We start from the raw sequence: 24,739 nt of genomic DNA on the forward strand, positions 1-24,739 counted from the left end.
TCTAAGTGAATATGTTTGAAAAGTTATACGAGCCATGTGATAAAGGTAAGAATTTACATGTCTACGAGATATAAACTATGTGAATTCTGAAAGCCCATGTTATGTAGATGAGAACTATAGGTATAGTTGGCATGCCAAGAGTAGAGGGTCTACGCGGTCCTTCGGGACAATTCTATGTGGTCCTTCGGGACATATATGTATTCTTTGGAACATGTATGAGGTCTTTTGAGACACCTACTTGATCATTGGTTTATGTAATGATTCTTAAGGAATTTCTATGTAGTCCTTATGGACAATTTTATATGGCACTACAGTGCAATTCTACGCGGCACTTTGGTGCAATTCTAGGTGGCACTTCGGTGCAATTTATACGAGCTGTGGTGACAGCATAGTGCACAACCTCACAGTACTCACATACCTCAGGTTCAATATTGTATCATGGGCTAGTGAACTTTTAATACGAATTCATGATGGTAACTTGATTCGATTATGGGTAAGATACATGGTTATGCAACTTGTTTGGATTAGATATATGATTTCATTACATTCATTCTATTATAGCATCATCATTATATTTTATTGTTATTATTGTTATGCCTCACTAAGTCGATGACTTAGCGTGTGAGTGTTTCACACATAGGATAAGAGAAGATAGACAAGCACGGTTAGACAGATGGGACAACATTACTCCTACAACTACCAGATCAGAAGAAACTTAAATAGTATGTCTTATTATGTGATAAATAGGTTGACATGTAAACAAACTCGTTAAATTAAGTATGTATGCTTTGATTGAGTTTGGTAATGTTTTAAACATATTTATGTAAATGGTAACTTTATAAAGTTGAAAGTTTAAATTTAATGAGTTTATATAAATTGGTCGAAATTTTATATAAGTTGGTCGAAATACTGTAGTAGGGTATTGATACCCTGTAGCATTCTGGAAATTTTTTAGCATCGGTACTGTTCATTACTGTTCCGGTACTATTTGTACAGTATCAGTACTATTCATACAATAATATTATTCATAAAAACGTTTCTTTCCTTAAATTGTTATAACGAACATAATTCAACAATATATTATCATATTTTTAATATAAGTTCAAATGCTCTATTATTTGTAAGAATATTGTTTTAAAAAGTCAATGTGACATCTCAGACTCGCATCCGGGTCGGGTACGGGTTGGGGGTATTACAATATTTATTTCTTTCCGGTATTTTAGGCCGGCATTTGTCAAACACTTTATGGTTGTGGCTGCCTTTTAATATAAACTGAAAGAGCTAATGGAGGAAGAAAATGGAAATGCCGTGGAAAATAAGAAAATGAGTAGTAATGATGCTGGAAGTTCTGTTAGGAGGAAGAAAAAGGTAATGCCATGGAAAATAAGAAAATGAGTAGTAATGATGCTGGAAGTTCTGTTAAGAAGAAAAATGGATCTATACACTCCATTTTCAGGTATGCTGTTGGGGTCGACATGTTGTTGATGGTTTGGGCTTCATTGGAGCTATTGCAGATGGCACTGTTGGACCCGTTATAATATATTTGATTGGCAGTATGTTTAACAATGTTGGTGGAGCTAATTTAGCTTCAGCTGCTCTTATGTTCACCCACAACGTTTGCCAGGTACATAATTACTTATAAATTTAGTCAAGTAATAGAGTTTTCTTTTATCTGCAACTCTGCTTCAACATTTCCATATGTATAGAATAACATGATAATACTATATATTTGTTTATAATCTGATAAGATACATTTGGCTTGTTTTCTATGGTTGAAAGGTTGCTATATGTGGTTTTGGCAGTTTGTGGGGGATGGGGTGGGTCTTTCCTTGGTGAGTTTGAAGTTAATACAAATTCTACAGCTTTACTTTCATAGTTAGGTGATTCTTGTTAAGGGAACTAGTCATATATTTTATTCTAGTTTTGCTATATTATTCTTTTTTAATTTTTCAGAAGGATTTTGTTGGACAAGAACAAGTGAAAGACAAGCCACGAGAATGAGAACAAGGTTTTTGAAAGCTATTCTAAGAGAAGAAGTTGGCTACTTCGATTGAATGTAACAAGCACAACTGAAGTAGTCACGAGTGTTTCCAACGACAGTCTATAATTCAAGAAGTTATCAGTGAGAAGGTAGGTTCAACTAAAATGTCAAACAATCAAAGCAAAAGACTTCTAAAAAACTATCATCCTTCAAGTTGTAAGTTGATTAAATGGTTTTATCATTTGTCAGGTTCCAAACTTAATAGCAAGAAGTGCTACATTTATTGGAGCTTACATAACAACTTTTTTACTATGGAGATTAGCCCTTGTGATATTCCCTTTGCTTTTGTTGTTGATTGTTCCTTCTTTAATATACGAGAAATTTTTACTAAATCTTGCAATGAAGATACGGGTGGAGTACAATAAGGCCAACATAATAGCAGAGCAGGCAATAGCTTCTATAAGAACAATATATGCCTTTGTTGGTGAAAACAAAACGACAACTGAGTTCTCTGAAGCTCTACAAGGATCCTTGAATTGGGGTTGAGGCAAGGGCTGGCTAAAGTCTTGGCCATCGGAAGCAATGGCATTATTTATGCTATTGGGCTTTCATTACTTATTACGGTAGTAAAATGGTCATGTACCATGGAGCTCAGGGTGGAACTATTACATAGTAGGCACCTGCATTACTGTTGGTGTACTGTAAGTTTGAACATAAAGTTCTCTAAAAAACTTTAAATTCCTAACCAAGAAGCTCTTTTAGATAGTTACAACAAATCATTTTTGATTTCATTAATAGTTTTTTTAGATTTTTAATGTTATTTTCCCTTTTATTCAACAGACAACTTGGCAATGGTTTATCCAACCTGAAGCCCTTATCTGAGGCATGCTCAATTGCAGAGCGTATAACTGAAGTGATAAAAAGAATGCCAAAAAATATATTTAGACAATATGGAAGGGGAAATTTTGGATAACATTTTAGAAGAAGTGAATTCACGCATGTTGAGTTTGCATATCCTTCATGACCTGAGAACATAATTTTCAAGAATTTTTGTCTCAAAATTCCTACAGGGAAGACTGTGGCCTTGGTGGGTAGTAGTGGATCTGGAAAATCAACTGTGATTTCATTGTTGCAAAGGTTTTATGACCCATTTGGAGGGGATATACTTCTTGATGGGGTTCTTATTAATAAACTGCAACTTAAGTGGTTAAGGTCACAGATGGGGTTGGTGAGTCAAGAGACTACACTGTTTGCAACAACCATTAAAGAGAACATACTTTTTGGAAAGGATGATGCTGGAATGGAAGAGGTTATTGAAACTGCTAAAGCTTCCAATGCTCATAGTTTCATATGTCAATTGCCTCTAGGATATGACACCCAGGTTTGTCAGCTTATCTTTGTAGTTTTTGAGATTATGTCAACGTTTTCACTGTATTGCACGCACATAATTATACAAGCATAACATCCAAAGGAAGAAAACTACAATATGCAGTAGTATGAAACTCCTGAACAAAACGGTCTCCAGCATTAACAAAAGAAGATTTCATTATGACGGTAGCTATCCTACATAGAAATTGTATCGCCTCATATATATATCATCTAAAAATGTTAAGTCAAATAAGTTTATCTATAGATAAAATAGTAAAAGTTCTCCTTTGACTTCTGTTAACTTGTGAATTGAACAATTTTTTTCGTTGTTCGTTACTATCTTAGTCTTAGTATATTTTTCTTGATTAAGACTACGAATTATATGCTCTAAAGATGAATAAAACAGGTTGGAAAAAGAGGCATAAAATGTCTGGTGGACAGAAACAGCGAATTGCTATAGCAAGAGCCATGATTAAAGCTCCCAAAATCTTCCTGCTAGATGAGGCAACAAGTGCATTAGACTGAATCTGAAAGTATTGTGTAAAAAGCTCTTGGCAATGCCTCATTGGACATACAGCTATTATCATTGCTCATCGTCTTTTCTCCATTAGACATGTAGATTTAATTGATGTTGTCCAAGATGGTCAGGTCATAGAAATCGGATCAAATGCTGAATTAATGGTCAACGAAAATGGTTTTTATCCATTGCTAGTCCTCGGTAAGCCCTGATTCGACCATTCTCTTAAGATGGTCTCTGAAGCCATGGTCTCTATACAAACATGCTCGACGAACTCCTTAGACACGGACAACTCGATCTTGGGCTATCCATCACCTTGGATGACTCGGCTCCCTTAGGTAATTTTGCAAACACTTCTGGCATCTTAAGTCTGCGCCCCTTCGTTGGCTCGACTCTTACCCTCGGCTTAGTATCTTCGACTCAGAGGATGAGGAATGTTATTCCTCGAGTGGCATAGAAAATTCACTCAATAATGAACTAGATAGTGAGTCTGGGGAAGATGTGTGCAGTCTTGGCACAAGTTCGAGTGTTAAAGATGCTAAGCCAAGGGTAAGATTCGAGCAAACGAGGGGGCACAAACTTAAGATGCCAGAAGTTTTGCAAAATTACCCAAGGGGAGCCGAGTCATCCAAGGAGATGGATGAGCCCAAGATCGAGTTGTCCAGGAAAGAGGACGAACCCAGGATCGAAGAGGCATTGAGAGTTGGCTCAATAAAGTTCATTTCTACCAAGGCGAGTAGAAGCCAAGTGCAAGAAGAGTTGTCCCTGTCCAAGGAGTTTGTCGAGCATGTTCATGTAGAGAAGATGGCTTCAGAGACCATCTTAAGAGAAGGGTTGAAGTAGGGGCTTGCCGAGAATGTTCAAGTGAGGAACAATCCTTCAAAGACTAGTGGACAAGAGTCGAAGGGAGCCAAGATGTTGAGGGACAAGGCAACCACTGTTGAAACTTAATTAAGGGGGGTAAGTGAGGCACCGAATTCAATGCATTTAATTTCTATTAAAAATATAAATGGGTAAATTACATTTTAGTCCCTATATACTTTAGGATATTATAAGATTAGTCCTTAAGCTTCAACTATAAATACCTAACCCATTTAGCTTCAAAATCATCCCAAATCATTTCTTTCTCCCAATACTAAAGAGTTTTCTTGTGAGTTGTGAATGTTTTGTAAACACTTGTAAATTTATCTTTAGTAAAAGATCTGCAACAGTTTAGAGACGTAGGCATAATTGGCCAAACTCCGTTATCAATTTCGGGTATTATTTTCGCTTTATTTCGCATTCTCACTAATCTGGTTATAGGGAAATTACCGTTTATTTCCTAACAACTGGTATCAGGAGCTTTTGGGGGTTAATTATGTTGATTTTTCTGTGAGGTACTATTCACGTGAATAATAAATTTCGCGAATAGTAAAATTTGGTCGGCAATACGAGTTTGTCGACGGAGGTGTTCTAATACACAGTAGTTCACGGGAATTGTCAGAAACGATCCAAAAGAAGCCAGATTCAAGTGGGATCAATGGCTTTGAGAAACGAAGTGGATGAGCTCAAGAGGGAGCTGCTCATATGCAAGGGAGAAATAAGTGAATGAGATGCACTCAAGACCTTCTTAGAAGGACTTAGACCAAGGGTGATGCTCGAGGGAGAGCAAGGAGATGCCCAGAGACTTTCGGAGGCCATAGCTGTAGCCGGAAAGCTGACTAAGCTTGCAAGAGTCAAGCCAAGTAACAATGTGTCGTCTAGGCCCATGCCCAGGGATAGTGACAACAGTGGGGGAGACCAGGAAAAACATGCAACAGGGAAATGGTAGAGAAAGCTCTTCGAATGGCCAAGGTGAGCCATCGACTATTTGTAGCCAAGGAAAGCCATCGGGAAAGAATGACAAGGCTAAGTCCGGTGTAAAGAAGAAGGGGTGCAAGGAAAAAATTGAAGTGCTACTTCTGTGATGATCCTCATTTGATTAGAGGATGTCCCGAGAAACGTCGCCTTACAACCATCATGAAGAGGATGGAAGAAGGAGAAGTAGCGAGAATTAGCGCGGTCGCAAGTGTTAAAGCTACCAAGCCAGGAAAAAGACTTGGCCCGATTGATGAAATCAATGCTTTCAAGAAAGGATCGAAACGTAACGAGACTGTGGGTGTCAAAGCAGTCGAGCACAAGAAGGGACCCGGTGCGATAGCAAGAGATAAAGCCGTCAAGCCGAGGGTGCAAAGTGAGCAAGTCTGCTCACAGTATGCCAAGATGGAGGCGTGGTCCAAGTTGAGGCGTCTTAGGAATAAAGGGACATTTAATAAGTATGTGAGTCGATTCAGAAAACTCATGCTCAAATTCCCAAGTTTGACTGAAGAAGATGGATTCTTCACTCATGTTCGGATTGAAGCCATGGAAGAAGAGAGTGTTGGAGCGAAGGAAAGTCAATGAGTAATCTAAAGCCTTGACAACTGCTAAGTCTATCAAAGAATTTGGAGTCAAGAAGAACAAGACTTCCAAAGCAAAGCCGAAAGCCGAGGGTAGCGGCAAGAGATTCCGTAATGAAGGCAAGTCAGAGGATGATGAATGTTGTTCCTTGAGTGGTAGAGAAAATCCACTCAATGATGAACCAGATGGTGCTGGGGAAGATGTGTGCAGTCTTGGCACAAGTTCGAGTGTCAAAGATGCTAAGCCGAGGGTAAGAGTCGAGCAAAACGAGAGGGCGCAGACTTAATATGCCAGAAGTGTTGCAAAATTACCTGAGGGGAGCCGAGTCATCCAAGGTGATGGATGAGCCCAAGATCGAGTTGTCCGTGTCCAAAGAGTTCATCGAGCATGTTCATGTAGAGAACATGGCTTCAGAGACCATCTTAAGAGAAGGGTCGAAGCAGGGGCTTGCCGAGGATGTTCAAGTGAATAACAATCCTTTAAAGACTAGCGGACAAGAGTCGAAAGGAGCCAAGACGTTGAGGGACAAGACAACCACAAAGAAACTGCCCAATAACAAGTGGGTTTACAGGTCGGTGACTATAAACAAACTAAAGTTGTGTTCAGCTTCAGTTGGCATGCTAGAATAACAAAACTAGAAACAATGTTGCATTGACCGAGGTGTGAAGACAAATTAAAATCAGTCTTCAAGTGGGAGATTGTTGAAAGTCAATTAAGGGGGCTAAGGGGGCATTGAATTCGGTGGATTAGGCACCGAATTCGGTGCATTTAATTTCTATTGAAAATGGAAATGGACAAATTACATTTTAGTCCCTACGTACTTTAGGGTATTTATAAGATTAGTCCTTAAGCTTCAACTATAAATACCCTAACTCATTTAGCTTCAAAATCATCCCAAATCATTCTTTCTCTCAATACTAAAGAGTTTAGAGAGTTTTCTTGTGAGTTGTGAGTGTTTTATAAACACCTGTAAATTTTCTCTCTTTAGTAAAAGATCTGCAGCAGTCTGGAGATGTAGGCATAATTGGTCGAACTCCGTTATCAATTTCGGGTATTATTTTTCCGCTTTTATTTTGCATTCTCACTAATCTGGTTATAGGAAAATTACTCGTTTATTTCCCAACAAAATAAGTTTATCTATAGATAAAATAGTAAAAGTTCTCCCTTTGACTTCTGTTAACTTGCGAATGGAACAATTTTTTTCGTTGTCCGTTACTATCTTAGTCTTACTATATTTTTTTTTATCAAGGCTACGGATCTTATATGCTCTAAAGATGAATAAAAACAGGTTGGCGAAAGAGGCATTAAAATGTCTGGTGGACAGAAACAGCGAATTGCTATAGCAAGAGCCATGATTAAAGCTCCCAAAATCTTCCTGCTAGATGAGGCAACAAGTGGATTAGACTCTGAATCTGAAAGTATTGTGCAAGAAGCTCTTGGCAATGCCTCCATTGGACATACAACTATCATCATTTCTCATCGTCTTTCCTCCATTAGACATGCCGATTTAATTGTTGTTGTCCAAGATGGCCAGGTCATAGAAATCGGATCAAATGCTGAATTAATGGTCAACGAAAAATGGTTTTTATCCCATGCTAGTGCAACTTCAACAAACAGAGCAATTAGAAGCCCAAGAAAAAGGAAATAAAGATTCATCAATGAATGACTCATCTTATATAATAAACATGGAAACCAATATTACAGGCAGCTGTCGACTTTCATTACCCATTCGGACAAGTTCAGCCAATTCTGTAGCACCAGATCAAGCATCACTAGATGGAGAAATGAACGTTGAGGATAAAAAAACTTCTGCACCATCTTTCAGAAGATTGTTGGTCTTGACTTTACCAGAGTGGAAACAAGCTACTCTAGGAATCTGAAGTGCAATTTTATTTGGTGCAGTGCAACCATTTTCAGCTTTTACACAGGGGTCAATGAAATCAATATTTTTTCTCACAGATCATGGTGAAATTAAAGAAAAGACAAAGGTTTATGCTTTGAGTTTCCTTGGACTTTCATTGTTTTCGTTGGCAATTAATATTATCCAGCATTACAATTTTTCTTACATGGGGGAGCACTTGACAAAGAGGATAAGGGAGAGGATGCTTTCAAAGGTACTGACTTTTGAAGTTGGGTGGTTTGATCAAGATAAGAATTCCAGTGGCACCATTTGTGCTAGGTTAGCCAAAGATGCTGTTGTGGTACGTTCTTTGCATTTTTTCCCTTCTTTATGATCTTTTTGAGTTTGCATCTTCTTGTTATCTTTAATGTACTACTCTTGATTAATTAAAAGCAAGATTAAAAGAACTTGATTCGTTTAATCATGATTTATATATGAACCAGTTGCATCATCCCAAAACATACTGCATAACTACCTCAGTACTAGTTACTGCCGAAGCCATTTCCTTAGTTTTGTTATGAACTGTTTTAAATTATATATAACTGATTGAGATAATAAATTCTAAGATACTTGGTTGCATACTTCACTTAACTATATGGTCCGGTATGTTTCCAGGTGCGATCTTTAGTAGGTGATGGAGTGTCTCTTGTTGTGCAAACCATCTCAGGTGTAGGTCTAGCTTGTGTCATCGGCCTATTCATTGCGTGGAGACTTGCCATTGTCATGATTGTTATCCAACCGCTCATCATCTGCTCCATGTATGTTCGATTGGTTGTTCTTAAAAGAATGTCCCAGAAAGCCATCAAAGCACAACAAGAGAGCAGCATGCTTGCTTCTGAGGCAGTTTCAAATCACCGAACCATTACTGCCTTCTCATCTCAAGACCAAATCCTGAAAATGCTGCAAGCGGCCCACGAAGGTCCAAAAAAAGAGAATGTTAGACAATCTTTGTTTGCAGGACTTGGACTTGGAACAGCTCAATTACTTACTGCCTGTATTATGGCCTTTGATTTCTGGTATAGTGGAGAACTCTTATCTCAAGGATATACCACTGCAAAAGCCCTCACTGAAACAATCATAATTTTAATTAGCACCGGCGTTGTCATTGCCCAAGCTGCAAGCATGACATCGGATTTGGCAAAGACCACTGAGGTTGTGGGATCTTTGTTTGCTATATTAGACCGTAGCACAGGGATTGAACCTGATGAATCTAATAGTTACCTTGCTGAGGAAATCGCAGGACGTGTAGAAATTGTGACATTGATTTTTCTTATCCAGCTCGGCCTAATGTGACAGTTTTGAAAGACTTCTCAATCACCATAGAAGCTGGGAAATCAACAGCACTGGTGGGACAAAGTGGATCTGGTAAATCAACCATCATTAGTTTAATAGAGAGATTTTATGATCCTCTTAAAGGGGAAGTGAAGATTGATGGTCGAGATATAAAATCATACAACCTAAGGTCATTGAGGAAACTCATGGCACTGGTTAGCCAAGAACCGACTCTATTTTCTGGAACAATAAGGGAAAACATTCTATATGGAGCATCAGACAAAACTGATGAATCTGAAATTATTGAAGTAGCCAAAGCAGCAAATGCACATGATTTCATCGCAGGCCTAGTGGATGGTTACGATAGCTGGTGCGGAGATAGAGGCGTGCAACTATCTGGTGGCCAAAAGCAACGGATTGCCATAGCCCGAGCCGTATTGAGGAATCCAGCAATATTATTGTTAGATGAAGCAGCCAGTGCACTTGACAGTAAATCTGAGAAAGTGGTGCAAGAGGCTTTGGAGCGAGTGATGATTGGGAGAACCAGTGTTGTCGTAGCACACAGACTAAGCACCATTCAAAACTGTGATCTTATTGCCGTGTTCAACAAAGGGAAGGTGGTGGAGAAAGGTAGCCATTCATCTTTGGTAGCCAAGGGGCCAACGGGAGCTTACTACTCTTTGATTAATCACCAAAGTGTTGGAAAAGTCCTCGGACATCCGGATCAAAACTCGATTTAATGAAATATTAAATTTTGTAGTCACCATCAATCTTTTAAATAAAGTAAAAGGAGTAAAAATAGTACGAGTGCCTTCGCTGAGCTTGGGTAGGACCAACAATTTAAAAAATTATAATTTAAAATAAATTATTTTTTATAATTAAAAATAAATTTAAATAATTAGAGTTATTTAATAATATTTTAGTTTTTATTTGAATTTAAGATATTAAAATCTTAAGATAATGATGAATTATAAAAATTTTGTACAAACGGTTATATTGGTTTTTCATAATAATTTGTCTGACATTAATATAAATTATCTTTTTTAGAATTAAAAGTTTCGTAAATGATTTTTTAATAAATTAATATCGGCATTTGAAATTCTCAAGTTTATCAAAGTCGTAAATTTTTCTCCAAATATTTTAATTGTTTATCTATTCCTCTAAACTATATATGTGACAGCTGTATTTATTAAAAGAAGTTTTTCAAAATTAAAATTGTTGAGAATATTTTTTGGATTAATTTGGGGTAAGTATAAGGTATTATCTATTTAAGATAGCTCTAAATTATTTGACATTAAACGTTTACACCTATGACATTCATAGTGCTCGAACCTAGTACTTCAAAAAATAACAACAATTCCTTTACCACCAAGATTACTTGGTTCGTGCAAAAAAAAATTAGAAAAACATGTCAAACCATTGTAGACACTCATTTTCGTCCGTATACTTTTTTATTTTATTTTATTTTATTTTATTATATATATATATATATATATATATATATATATATATATATATATATATTATAGTTTGCAAATGATTTTTGAAATAGATATATAATATATAATTTTTGAAAGCATTTGAATATATATATATTATATAATTTTTAAAACATTTTGAAATATATATATATAATATAGATTTTGAATGCATTTTGAAAAATATATATAATATATAGTTTTTAAAATGTTTTGAAAACTATATAATATATAATTTTGAAAACATTTTTAAAAATATATATAATATATAGTTTTAAAATATTATTTGAAAATATATATATTATATGGTTTTGAAAATAATTTTTAAAAGCATATATAGTATATAGTTTTTAAAATGTTCTTTTTTTTTATCTTTTTTTTATATATTATTTATTTTATTTTACTATTATTTATTTTTATTTTTTTACTTTTGTTACTCATTTTTTCTTTTCATTTTAGGACCAAAATTGGGGTCCAAGCAGTCCAAGAACTGGGCCTGAACCAGCCCAGTAAGGGTTTAGGGTTTTACGTGTAAGACTAGTACTGCACAACAGGGGTCTGTTAGATCGAGATGGAGATCAATGGCTAATATTGTAAGGGAGTTAGGGTTTGTTTAACCCTCATATATCATCACGTCGCAACCATAAATGGATTATTGGATCTGACCCAATCCAATGGTCGAGATCAAATCCAAGAAGGTTCAAGAAGCCTGAACACCACCAACAGCAGTGTGAGGACCACGCGCTAGTCAACACCGAGATTTTTGGCCAAGGAAATCGGGACTGACCCATCCCGAAATCCCTGGCCAACGACGAGCACGTTACCATGATAATCGAAACTGACGAGCACCGGTGGTGGGTATAAATACCCCACGGAGATCGAACAACAGGAAAAACACAATCACATAAAAAAACCACAGTGAAACACCAGAGTCATACCAAGCACAAAAAGAAACCAACGCCAAAACCCATACACAACATCAAAAATAGAAAACCATACCAACAGATAGAACCCATCACAGAAACAAAACACAACAGTAAACCACAATACACAAAAGAAAAGCCAAAAGCCAAGCAAAACACGAACACCAGAGAAGCGAACGATTTTTTACGAAAAAGGTAAAAAACCGAAGCCTTTTTTCTTAGATCTACGTCGAGGGGGTTCAATTTTGAGTGATCGGGGTTCAGATTTGATTTAAGGGGGTTATGGAGAGTGTTCTGGGAGGTTTCGACGGTGGCAGACGGTAATCAGTTTCCCACCGATGGGGATTTTCTAGAGAGAGGCGAGAGGAAATATTTTCTCTCGTTTGTAGAGAGAGAACAAATGGTGAAAATGAGAAGGGTTAGGCCATTTTGGCCTTTGAAGCTTATATTTATATTGAAAACGATACTATGTCGTTTTATCCTCTCATGCCCGTGTTTTCAAGCCTTCAAGGGGATAATATCCCTTTTAGTCCTCCTGAGTTTGTATCTTGTTATTTTGCTTCGAAGTGAAATGGAATATTCCGTATTCAAACCTTTATGTTTTTATTTTTATGTTATAGTCACCTTATATATATATATATATATATATATATATATATATATATATATATATATATATATATGTGTGTGTGTGTGTGTGTGTGTGTTTTTAATATTTTGTATTTGTTTTTGATATTTCAATACCTTAAATTTGTTTGTTTATTTTTTTATTTTTTATTATTTCTTTTTATTTCATATTGTTTTTATTTTAGTACTTTTTAAATTTAACTTTTTTATTTAATTTTTTTATTTTATGTTTTTATTTTATTTTATCTCATTTTTTATTTATTTATTTTTTTCCTTTGATTTGATTTGATTTGATTTTTTATTTTATTTTTTTACTTTATTGTTTTTTATGTTTTTATATTTATTTATTATTATTATTTTTCCTTTTTTTCTTCTAACATTTTCGATTTTTTTTTAGAAAAACTCCAACCAATCAAAGGTAAGTAATTTGAATTGTTTTTTTTAATTTAAATTTTCGAAATTAAAGACAACCGACATATTAATTAGTACCGCAAGGGCAGTACAAGGGTGCTAATTCTTCATTGACTGTAACTGACTCCCGAACCCGATACATTTATGGTAAAACGCAGATCAGGTAAGATGGTGCCCGATCAACCTAAATTTATTTTTTAAATGATCGGTGACGACTCTAACCCATTTTTTTCAGGTCGAAGCCCAATTCCGGACCCAAACGAAAGATGACCTCGACAACAATATTGATGTAAATACTATTATTAGTGGTTTTACACTTAAAGATATTAGTAGAAATTATTTTGTATGAGTAGTTGTGTATTTAATAATTTTTTTAAATTACTTCATTTAAAATTTTATATATTCAATAAATAGTTTGTTGAGCGTAATAAACAAATACAATTTAAAAATAAATTTATTTTATTTTGAATATTTAATGTTAGATATTTCTAATTTTTAAATTTGTCATAGGATAAGAAAGATCTCAGAAACGGAGTTGACCAGGCATAGATAGCTGTTGTTGGTCTGTGCACCTTTCAGCACATGGAGTTTGGCCTTGGACCTTTTTTATATTGATCATTTTTTTTATTAATATGAGATAAATATAAATAATATGTTTAAGGACAACTCTTAACTATTTAATATTAAACATTTAAACTTATGATATTTATGATACTCGAACTTGAGACTTTAAAAAATAACAATTATTTATTTATTAACGAGGTCAGTTAGATTGTATAAAACAATCTCGCAAGAACATTCATATGCTACAAAACACCTCTTGGTAAATTCCTTTTACTTAAATCTTATATTTGATAAATTGTCAATTCTAAATATATATATATATATATATATCCCAAGATTAAGTTCGAAAAAAATATGATTCGAATCTCATTTTCTCAAATGATAATAATAAAATCTTATAAAGATAAATCCGATTAAGGTAATTTCATCTTGGATTTTAGCAAATAGTTTTTTCCCCGTTCTTCAAACCGAGCTTTGAATGTATATAAAGATTTGAAAGTTGTATTGTTCTGTGGATTTGATAAAATCCCTATTTTATTAAATAAAATTATTATTTTATATTATTTGGGTCGGATCGAATTTCAAATCAGATGAAATTACTTTAAATTCGGTTAGATTAAATGAGGGTGAAAAGTATACAACTTTTGAGTCCGAACTGATTGACCGGAAACACATTCCACTCGACCCATACTTGGCCCTAAGTATGACTAACTAGTACTAATAGTTTTTTGTTTTTTTTGTTTTGGGGGTTCCTTAGACAGTTTCCGTATATTAGGCTAAGTTATGTCCCTATCTTATAATTAAACAAAAACAAATGCTATAAATCGCTGGTTAACTGTTCAATCATTAATGCTGATGTGAAATCAGCCAAGTTTTTGTATCTTAAATCTGCTATGTGTGATGACAGACAAATTATTATGAATAGAAAGGATATGGAAGTCAACTATCTTAGGTTAGGACCTGCCTTATTTTAATCAATTAAGAACTTTTATCTTAACCAACATCATTCAAATTCTATTACCACTTGCCAGATTCATTATGTATATTTGTTTCTTCTGGTATTTTAGGCCATCATTTGTCAGGCTGTCAATCTGGCTCTCTATGGCTGCCTCTTAATATAAACTGATATAGCTAATGAAGGAAGAAAAAAGAAATTCCATGAAATATAAGAAAATGAGTAGTAACGATATTGCTGGAAGTTCCGTTAAGAAGAAGGAAAATGGATCTATACGCTCCATTTTCAGGTATGCTGATGGCGTCGACATGTGGTTGTGATTCGATTCTCATTTTTCTGAAATGATAATAATAAAATCTTATAAATGTAAATCCGATTAAGGTAATTTTATCTTGGATTTTAGCAAACAATTTAGTTTTTTTTTTTCCGTTCTTCAAACCGAGCTTTGAAACGTATATAAAATTTTGAAACATATAACTCATCAGATCCATCGGGCTTGTTTCCATCGCTGACAGGTTGCTCTATATATGATTTTGACTGCCTGTAGTGGAGGCGTTGGGTGTTTCCTGAGTGAGTTTGAAGCAAATACTTATTATCCTTGTTAATTGCTTCCGAGTTTAAAGGAAAATCAAACATATTAATTACCCCTCCTTTTGCTCTATGATTTCAAAAAGTTTTAGAAGGATATTGTTGGACAAGGTCAAGTGAAAGGCAAGCCTCACGAATGAGAACAAGGGATTTGAAAGCTGTCCTAAGGCAAGATGTTGGCTACTTTGACTTGAATGTAACGAGCACAGCTGAAGTAGTCACAAGTGTTTCCAGTGACAGTCTCATAATTCAAGATGTTATCAGTGAGAAGGTTGCAAATGTTTCTCAAAATATTCATCCTCTTCATTTTGCTTTGCAGAAACTACTACCTTAATTCAAGTTGTTATTCGACTAACTTGTTTATCATGTATCAGGTTCCAAGCTTAATAACAACTGGTGCTACATTTATTGGATGTTACATAATACCTTTTCTCATACTATGGAGATTAGCACTTGTGATTTTTCCATTTATTATACTTTTGGTGGCTCCATCTTTGATATATGGAAGAATTTTACAGAGTCTTGCAAGGAAGATTAGGGTAGAGTATAATAAAGCCAACACAATAGCAGAGCAGGCAATATCTTCCATAAGAACAGTTTATGCTTTTGTCGGTGAAAGGAAAACCACAACTGAGTTCTCTGCAGCTCTACAAGGATCTTTAAAGTTGGGGCTGAGGCAAGGAATGGCTAAAGGCCTAGCCATTGTAAGCAATGGAATTTTTTTTGTTCTTTGGGCTCTCATTGTTTACTATGGTAGCATATAGGGGTGTAAAAAACTAATCCGACCTGTAAAACTGACTGAAACCGACTCGAATTAAAATTGTTTTTGACCTGCGCTGTGACGATCCGAAACCGACTTGAGTCGGAATTGGTGTTGACCTGAACTCGAGTTGGACATGGAAATTGTGGATCTGAACCCGACCTGAACCCGAATTGAACCGAAAATATGATACTCGAACCCGAACTGCATCAGACTGATATGAACCTGAACCCGAGATTGACTTGGTAAATAACTGGTATTACCTGACTTGTTTTCAACCTGACCTGTTATGAACCTGACCTGTAATTGACTCAACTTGTAAATGATCTTACATGTTGTTAAAGTGATATGATATTATCCTGACTTATAAGTGAAGTTACAAGTAATATAATTATGTCATTTTAAATTTATAATAAACTTATGATAATTAAATTAATATGATTACCCTTTGAAATTTTATCATAAATTATTCTGATAATCAAATCAATATGATTAGTTTTTTGAAATTTAATTTTATATTAATTATAATTTGTTTATTATAAATTTGATTTTTATGTTAATTCCAATTCATAAATTTCTTACTATTTCTTATATTATAAATTTTATTTAAAATCATTAAATTAAATTTAAATATTATCTTATTGAACTTGATTTTATTAAATTATATTAACTAAGTTAAAATATTCATAAATCTAATTTACTTTTAATGTGAAAATTGAATAATAATTTAAGTAAACTTAACTTGATATTTTAAAATCAAAATATATTAATTGAAATAGACTTATTAAATATTAAAAACTTGAATAACATTACAAATACTAAATAAATATTTATAAATGAATGAAATTTTATTACACTTGAAAACACTAAAAGTACAATAAAATCAACTAAACAAAATAAATGTATGTTAAAATAAATGCTCTCAGATCTTATAGCTAATGTTTACGAGGCTAAAAAGCCTAACTATACTACCAGAAATATCATCATCGAGTATATACCTAAATATTGCCAACATATTTAATTATTGATAACTTTCTAGCTTTAAAAGCCAAAATGCCACCAACATAATTAAACATCAATAACTATTTAGATAAGAATTTATAAGGTTCTAAAATTGATTTAAGTCAAACCAAAAACAATAATTTACAAGAGATCAATGAGTAATAGACAGCAGCAATCAACAAGCATCAATGTACCAATTCAGCAAGCATTGTTGCATCGATTCAACAAGCATCCTGCATTAAGAAAGCATACACTCAGTGGTAAAGCCAAAGGGAATTCGATGGCCAACAGTGTCAAACATTTCTGACTTTACCAAACCCTTACAAATATCAAGTAGAAGCAAGCAATATCAAACAGAAGCAAACAATATAAAACAGAAGCAAGCAGAATTAAGCACCAAGTATTGCATCTTGTAAGGTAGTAAGGCACCCTACAAAAGAGAAGACATATTAATAAATAATTTGAAAGTTTTATTAAATAAACATAATAAATTAAAAATTATTAGGTTACCTTTGAAGGGAATAAAAAAGACAGAATCTCCTATTCGAATCTCTAATTCGAATGATTTCAGGGACCTTTAAACACCCTAAAAATTAAAAAGAAAAATTAAAATAATTAATAAATAAATTGAAATATTAATGACATTAACATAAAAAAAACAATTTGGATTACCTTTACAACGAAGACTCGTTAACCACAAAAATATATTCTTCGTCCTGGTTTATTGTTGTTGATGTAAATGATGTACTGATTTATTGCTATTGATGTAAATGATGTATTAATTTATTGTTGTTGGTGTAAATGATGTACTGATTTATTGTTGTTGTTGTAAATGAGGTAAACAACCCTAGCTCTTACCAGCAATATGGCCAACTTTTTAAATGAATGCAATTTAGTCTATTTTACAATATTTTTCATATTTGATCACTTTTGTGTTGTTTAATTTATTTAAATTTTTATTTGTAATATCATATTTGTTCAATTTAGTCCTCCACATTTTATTTGCATCTGAAATTGACCCATACTTATTACTTATTTCTATTTATTAATTTGCCCATAACTTTTTAAATGAGTTAGTTCATTTTTGTATTAATTTCAACCTCAAAATTTAAAATTATTTCGGTTTGATCCCTTTTGTGTTGTTTAGTTTATTTAAATTTTTATTTGTAATTTTATATTTGTTCAATTTAGTCCTCCAAATGTTTTTTGCATCTGAAATTGACCCATACTTATTACTTATTTCTATTTTTAAATTGGCCCATAACTTTTTAAATGGGTATAATTTAGTACTTTTTTGTATTAATTTCAACATCACAATTTAAAATTATTTCGATTTGATCCCTTTTGTATTTTTTAATTTATTTAAATTTTTATTTGTAATTTCATATTTGTTCAATTTAGTCCTCCAAATTTTATTTGCATCTAAAATTGACCCATACTTATTTCTATTTTTAAATTGGTCCATAACTTTTTAAATGGGTATAATTTAGTACTTTTTGTATTAATTTCAACATCACAATTTAAAATTATTTCGATTTGATCCCTTTTGTGCTGTTTAATTTATTTAAATTTTTATTTGTAATTTCATATTTGTTCAATTTAGTCCTCCAATTTTTATTTGCATCTGAAATTGACCCATACTTATTACTTATTTATATTTTTAAATTGGCCCATAACTTTTTAAATGGGTATAATTTAGTACATTTTTGTATTAATTTCAACATCACAATTTAAAATTGTTTCGATTTGATCCCTTTTGTGTTGTTTAATTTATTTAAATTTTTATTTGTAATTTTATATTTGTTCAATTTAGTCCTCCAATTTTTATTTGCATCTGAAATTGACCCATGCTTATTACTTATTTCTATTTTTAAATTGGCCCATAACTTTTTAAATGGGTATAATTTAGTACTTTTTTTTATTAATTTCAACATCACAATTTAAAATTATTTCGATTTGATCCCTTTTGTGTTGTTTAATTTATTTAAATTTTTATTTGTAATTTCATATTTGTTCAATTTAGTCCTCCAATTTTTATTTGCATATGAAATTGACCCATACTTATTACTTATTTCTATTTTTAAATTGGACCATAACTTTTTAAATGGGTATAATTTAGTACTTTTTTGTATTAATTTCAACATCATAATTTAAAATTATTTCGATTTGATCCCTTTTGTGTTGTTTAATTTATTTAAATTTTTATTTGTAATTTCATATTTGTTCAATTTAGTCCTCCAAATTTTATTTGGATATGAAATTGATCCATACTTTTTACTTAATTCTATTTTTTAATTGGCCCATATATTTTTAAATGGGTATACTTTAGTACTTTTTTGAATTAATTTCAACCTCACAATTTAAAATTATTTCAATTTGATCCCTCATCAATGCGTGTTGTTTAATTTATTTAAATTTTTATTTTTAATTTCATATTTGTTTAATTTAATTCTTAAATTTGTATTTTTTCATAATATTGAACCATGATTATTTATATTCTTAGTAATTTACTATAAATCATATACAAATACAAATTGCAATTCAACGTTCGCGAAAGACGAAAATAATTAATCCAAAAATAAAAATTAACCCAATTTGAACTCAATCCGTATCTGATAGAGATCCGACCTGAATTTTATCTGTCAATGATGTACCCCGATCTGAACGAGATCTGCTTGAAGTCCATCCGAACCTGAATTAACCTGCTTTTTAACTGCTTCGGACCTGAACTGGCAACGATCCGAACTAAAACTAACCCGACCTGAACCCGAACTGTATCTGGTGTTAAATCAACTTAAAAATGACCCGATCTGATTTGACATGCACCCGACTTGATCCGAGTCGAAGCATCAAATTTACCTGACTTGACATGTATCCGATTTTACCCGACATACCAGGATCCGACTGAAACCTGAATAATTACCTGATTTTACAACCCTAGTAGCGGAATGGTTATGTACCATGGAGAGGGTGGAACTATATACGTTGTGGCAGCTTTTATTTCTTGGGGAGGACAGTAAGAGTTTTGAACTTTTAATCCTTGACCAAAATGCATGTTATATTAGATAGTGGAAATAATACATTTTTTTTTTCATTTCATGCATAGTTTGTCTCATTCTGATTTTTAGTGTCATTTTTCCTTTTCTTAAACAGAGAATTTGGTATTGTCTTATCCAACGAGATAATAATTTATGCCCCTATAACATCCCAAATTACGGGTTAGTGACTAAATTATAAAATTTCAGAATTTGGTAATCAAAGTAGAATAGTTGAATAGTTCAATGATTTATTTGGGAATATTTTCGGAAAGTTGTTAGTAATTATTTCATGAATTAAAGGGAAAAATGGTCAATTGACAAGGAAATATATTTTTCTCCCCTTTAATAGGAGATAAACACGTAGAAAGGGAGTGTGAAATGGAAAACTCTCTTCTCTTCTTCATCTTCTTCTTCTCCACCGTAAAGCACCCCAAGCAAAGGTGAGTTTTCTGATTTCTTGATTATTTGTTGATTTTAAGTATGGGTTTTGATCATTAGATGATAACTAAGCTTAAGGAAAGCTTAAGTTATCTTAAAATCAAAAGATAAAGGAGTTAGAGAAGATTAAAGATTTTGAGTTCTTGAATGAAATCTTGGAATAGAGTTTATAATTAGAAATAAAAGTTAAATTTGACTTGTCATAAGTGAAATTAAGAAGTATGAAGTGTTAGAATTGAATTTAGAACATATAAAAAATTCGGTATAATTCTTAATTTTAAGAATCATAATGAGATATGGAAGATAAAGACGATTTATATGGATAAAAGTTGGTTTAAGTAATGGTAGTTGAGTTTAATGGTATGATAGGGGCTTAAAATAGAAGAATTGAGTGAAGAGTTGATGATTTTCGGGTTTAAACAGTAAAAGTCTGGGTTTTACAGATTATGCAGAGGGTACATATACTCCCTAGGGGGTATCGATTTCCCCCTAAAGAAAAAAAATGGAATTTTGTTTCATTAAACTAGTTTAAGTTATTGACATCAAGTTTAAGGTTTAGGCTTCTGATAATTATTTTGAAAATTATGTTTATGTAGATATTGAGCCTAAACAAGTTCCAGAACAATCAAAGAATTAGGATCAAGTCAAAGCAAACAAGGCTAAGGTGAGTGCAATTTAATTTGTACTTAGGTTATTGAACAAACATTGGCTTGCGATGAGCCAGTGACGGAGTTACTATGGTAAGAAGTAATTCCTAAAATATTATTCGATTTGTGATTGATATGGTGCTTATGTGGCATGAGTATATGTGATATATATATATTATTGCATAAGTTACATTAATGGTGTGAATACATGTTAGTGTGATAAGCTATGTGAACTGGTATAAATAGTGTATGTGAATACATGTTATATGATATGAGATTAAGTGATGAAACATAGATGATATATATATATGATGATATAAAAATAAGACATGAATCAAATGACATATATGTTTATGTGAATCCATGCAAAGTGATACGAGCTATATGACATATGAATATGAATTCATATGAAAAGTGACATGAATTACATGAAAGTAAACTACGTGATTATATCCACACGTGATATGTGATTATAAGAGCAATGATATGAGTACATGAATATATGAAGCAAAAGAAAAATACCCATGTTATATGATACGAGAGCTATAGGTATAGTTGGCATGCCAAGAGTCGAGGGTCTACGAGGTCCTTCGGGACATATACAATGGTCCTTTGGGATAAATACATAGGTCCTTCGGGATAAATTTCATATGCCACTCAGTGGGACTTATACGAGCTGTGGTAACAACAATAGTGCACAACCTCTATGTACTCACATATCTTTAGTTCTCACCAGTGTACCATGGGCTAATAAAGAGATAATATCAAATACAATATATGTGTTCCATGATGTATATGGAAATGTTCAACATATGCTTATATGATATAAAGGAATTAGTGATAATAATATGATTATTGATAAATATGTTCATGATAAAGATATATGTGTGCATTGGTTATATAATGGGAGATATGCTTTTATATGATATGATAGTATTTTCATATGTATGCCTTTTGTTTATATGAAATGGTATATGATTATACTATATGTTTTATATGCCTCATTAAGTCATCGACTTAGCGTGTGATTGTTTCACACGTAGGTTCCGAGAAGAAGAAGATTAATAAAAGTTATGCAAGACATGCCAGTTTCTCATTTCCAAAGATCATATCAGAAAAGAAGTTAGTAGTATGTATTTTGTAATACTTATAGTGGTTGACATGTAAACAAAGATTTGAATACTATATGTTTTAATAGGTTTTGTAAAATCATATGATTGAATTTTGTAATGCTTTAAATGTGTATATGTAAATGGTAATTTTATACGGATGAAACCTTAGATTTTTTATGAATTTATATGTATTTTACGGAAGTACTGTAGCAGGTTATCGGTTCCCTGTAGTAGAGGAATCGGTTCCTTGGTAACAATCTGGAAAATTTTATAATGAACACAATTCAACAATATATGATCGTATTTTCTTAATATAAGTTCAAATGTTCTGTTATTTTGCAAGAATAAAGGTTTTGAAATGTCAATGTGACATCTCAGACTCGTATATGGGTCGGATATGGGTTGGGGTGTTACAACCCCTATACTTGTATCATATAATAGACAAAACATAAATTATTTTTTTAAAACAAAAATGTAATATAAATTATAGTCAAACAATATCAATACTAATACAAACCAAAATCTACAAGACTACAAATATCACCTAAAATGATGTCCCTAAACCCTAAAACATTAAATAGAAAGACATTGGTACCTATCGTTTTAATTTTTTTTATAAAGTGAATAAAACATGTTGTAATAACTATAACTACCGGAAAAATTAAATATTTATAACTGTTTATGTAATGCCCCAAAAATTTATTTAAGGATTAAATTGAAATGAATTAAAAATATGAGGGTTTATTAAATTAAATAATGAAAGACGAGGATGAATATGATTCATAGCTTAGACTAAATTGTAAGAAATGATGATTAAAAGGATATTTTGGTCATTTGGATTAAATTGAATTTAATATTTAATTAGTGGGGAATTAAGATAAGAGATAAGATGAAGAGGGGAATAGGAAGTCAACTCTTTCATCTTCTTCTCTTCTTGCCGTGGAAAATTCTCCCCTTCAGCTCAAAGGTAAGTTTCCAATTTAATGGTTATTTCCTTCGATTTTTTTATAGGAATTGAAGCTTTATATATTATGGAAGCTAAATGAAGGTTTAAATGAGATTAAAACTAAGTTATTGATGAGATATTATAGATTAAATAAAATGGGTTTTTGAGTGACATGATGAAATATGAAGGTTTATGAATGTTTTATGGTATATTTGACTTGTCATCAACTTAATTAAGAGACATGAAGTGTTAGAATTGGCTTTAGAATATGTTGAAAATTGGGTATGATTCTTGAATCTCATGTAGAAGAAAATATCTTGAGGTTAAGGATGTAGTAAATGCTTATAAATGAGTTTAGATGAAGGTATTTGAGTTAAGGGTATGAAAGGGGTTGGAATATGGAGCATTTGAGCTGAAATTAAGTGATTTTCGTGCTCAAAATATAAATTCTGGACAGAGTGCATCGATGCACAAGGAGTGTACCGATGCACACTTAAATAAATGAACATCGAATGCAGATAGTGCATCGATGCATAGGCTGTGTATCGATGCACCAGTGAGAGGATGCATCGTTACACTATAAAATGTACAGATGCATGCATTAAATAAATAAATGAAAATAGCTTTTCTTTTAGTTTAAGAAATAAAAGATTTCAATATACTAATAAGTGATATTGAATGTGTCTTTAATGTATGCTTGAGTAGATCGAAATCAAGCTCCCGAGTCTAGCAAAACGAAAGGCAAAGACAAAGTAGCTGAGTAATCAGAATTGCGTATTGGAAATAATAGCAAGGCGAACCAGGTGAGTGCATCGAATTATGCACATACATGTGGTAATAGTTAAAATAGCATGATTTATTAATGTATGTATAGTGATTACCAAATGGTACTATATGTGCTAAAATGATAAGGAATCATACTGAATGTATGAATTTCCATATGGAGCACTGAGTGTGCTAAAATGATAAGGAAATCATACTGAGTGTATGGATTTCCATATGGAGCACTGAGTGTGCTAAAATGATAAGGAAAACATACTGAGTGTATGGATTTCCATATGGAGCACTGAGTGTGCTAAAATGATAAAGAAATCATATTGAATATATGTATTTCCAGATAAGGCATTATATGTGCTAAAATGGTAAGGGAATCATACCGAGTGTAATGATTTCCAGAAAAATCACTAAGGGTGCTACAAGGATAAGGAAATCATACTAATAGTATGGATTTTCATATAGGGCACTTCATGTGCTAAAAATGGTAAAGGGGTCATACTAATGGTATGGATTCTCGAATAGGGCACTTCAGGTGCTAAAAATGGTAAAGGAATCGCATTAATGGTATGGATTCTTGAATAGGGCACTTCGTGTGCTAAAATGAGAAGGAAATCATATTCAGTATATGATATTCCAGATAGAGAACTGAGAGTGCTAATATTATAAGGAAATTATACGAATTGTATAAATTTCCTATGGAATGTATGGATTCCAATAACGATTAATAGATGAGGTTAATGGCATCAGTGATGCAAATTATAGTAAGTATATTGGTAAATAAGCTTACGAGCTTATTAAATTATAGTAAGTATATTGGTAAATAAGCTTACGAGCTTATGAAATTATAGTAAGTATATTGATAAAATAAGCTTACGAGCTTAGGGATTTAATGGTAAGTATATTGGTAAAATAAGCTTACGAGTTTATGGAATAATGGTAAGTATATGGGTAAAATAAGCTTACGAGCTTATAGAATAATGGTAAGCATATTGGTAAAATAAGCTTATGAGCATATGT

General features: G+C 32.7%; 1 pseudogene; it reads left to right on the plus strand.

Annotated features, from left to right (window-relative positions):
• Window positions 1–1,284: 1,284 nt before the first annotated feature.
• On the plus strand, window positions 1,285–10,196 carry LOC120147490 (annotated as a pseudogene).
• Window positions 10,197–24,739: the final 14,543 nt, after the last annotated feature.

Source organism: Hibiscus syriacus, unplaced genomic scaffold (genome assembly GCF_006381635.1).
Source record: "Hibiscus syriacus cultivar Baekdansim isolate YM2019G1 unplaced genomic scaffold, ASM638163v2 tig00110940_pilon, whole genome shotgun sequence".
Classification (NCBI taxonomy): Eukaryota; Viridiplantae; Streptophyta; class Magnoliopsida; order Malvales; family Malvaceae; genus Hibiscus; species Hibiscus syriacus.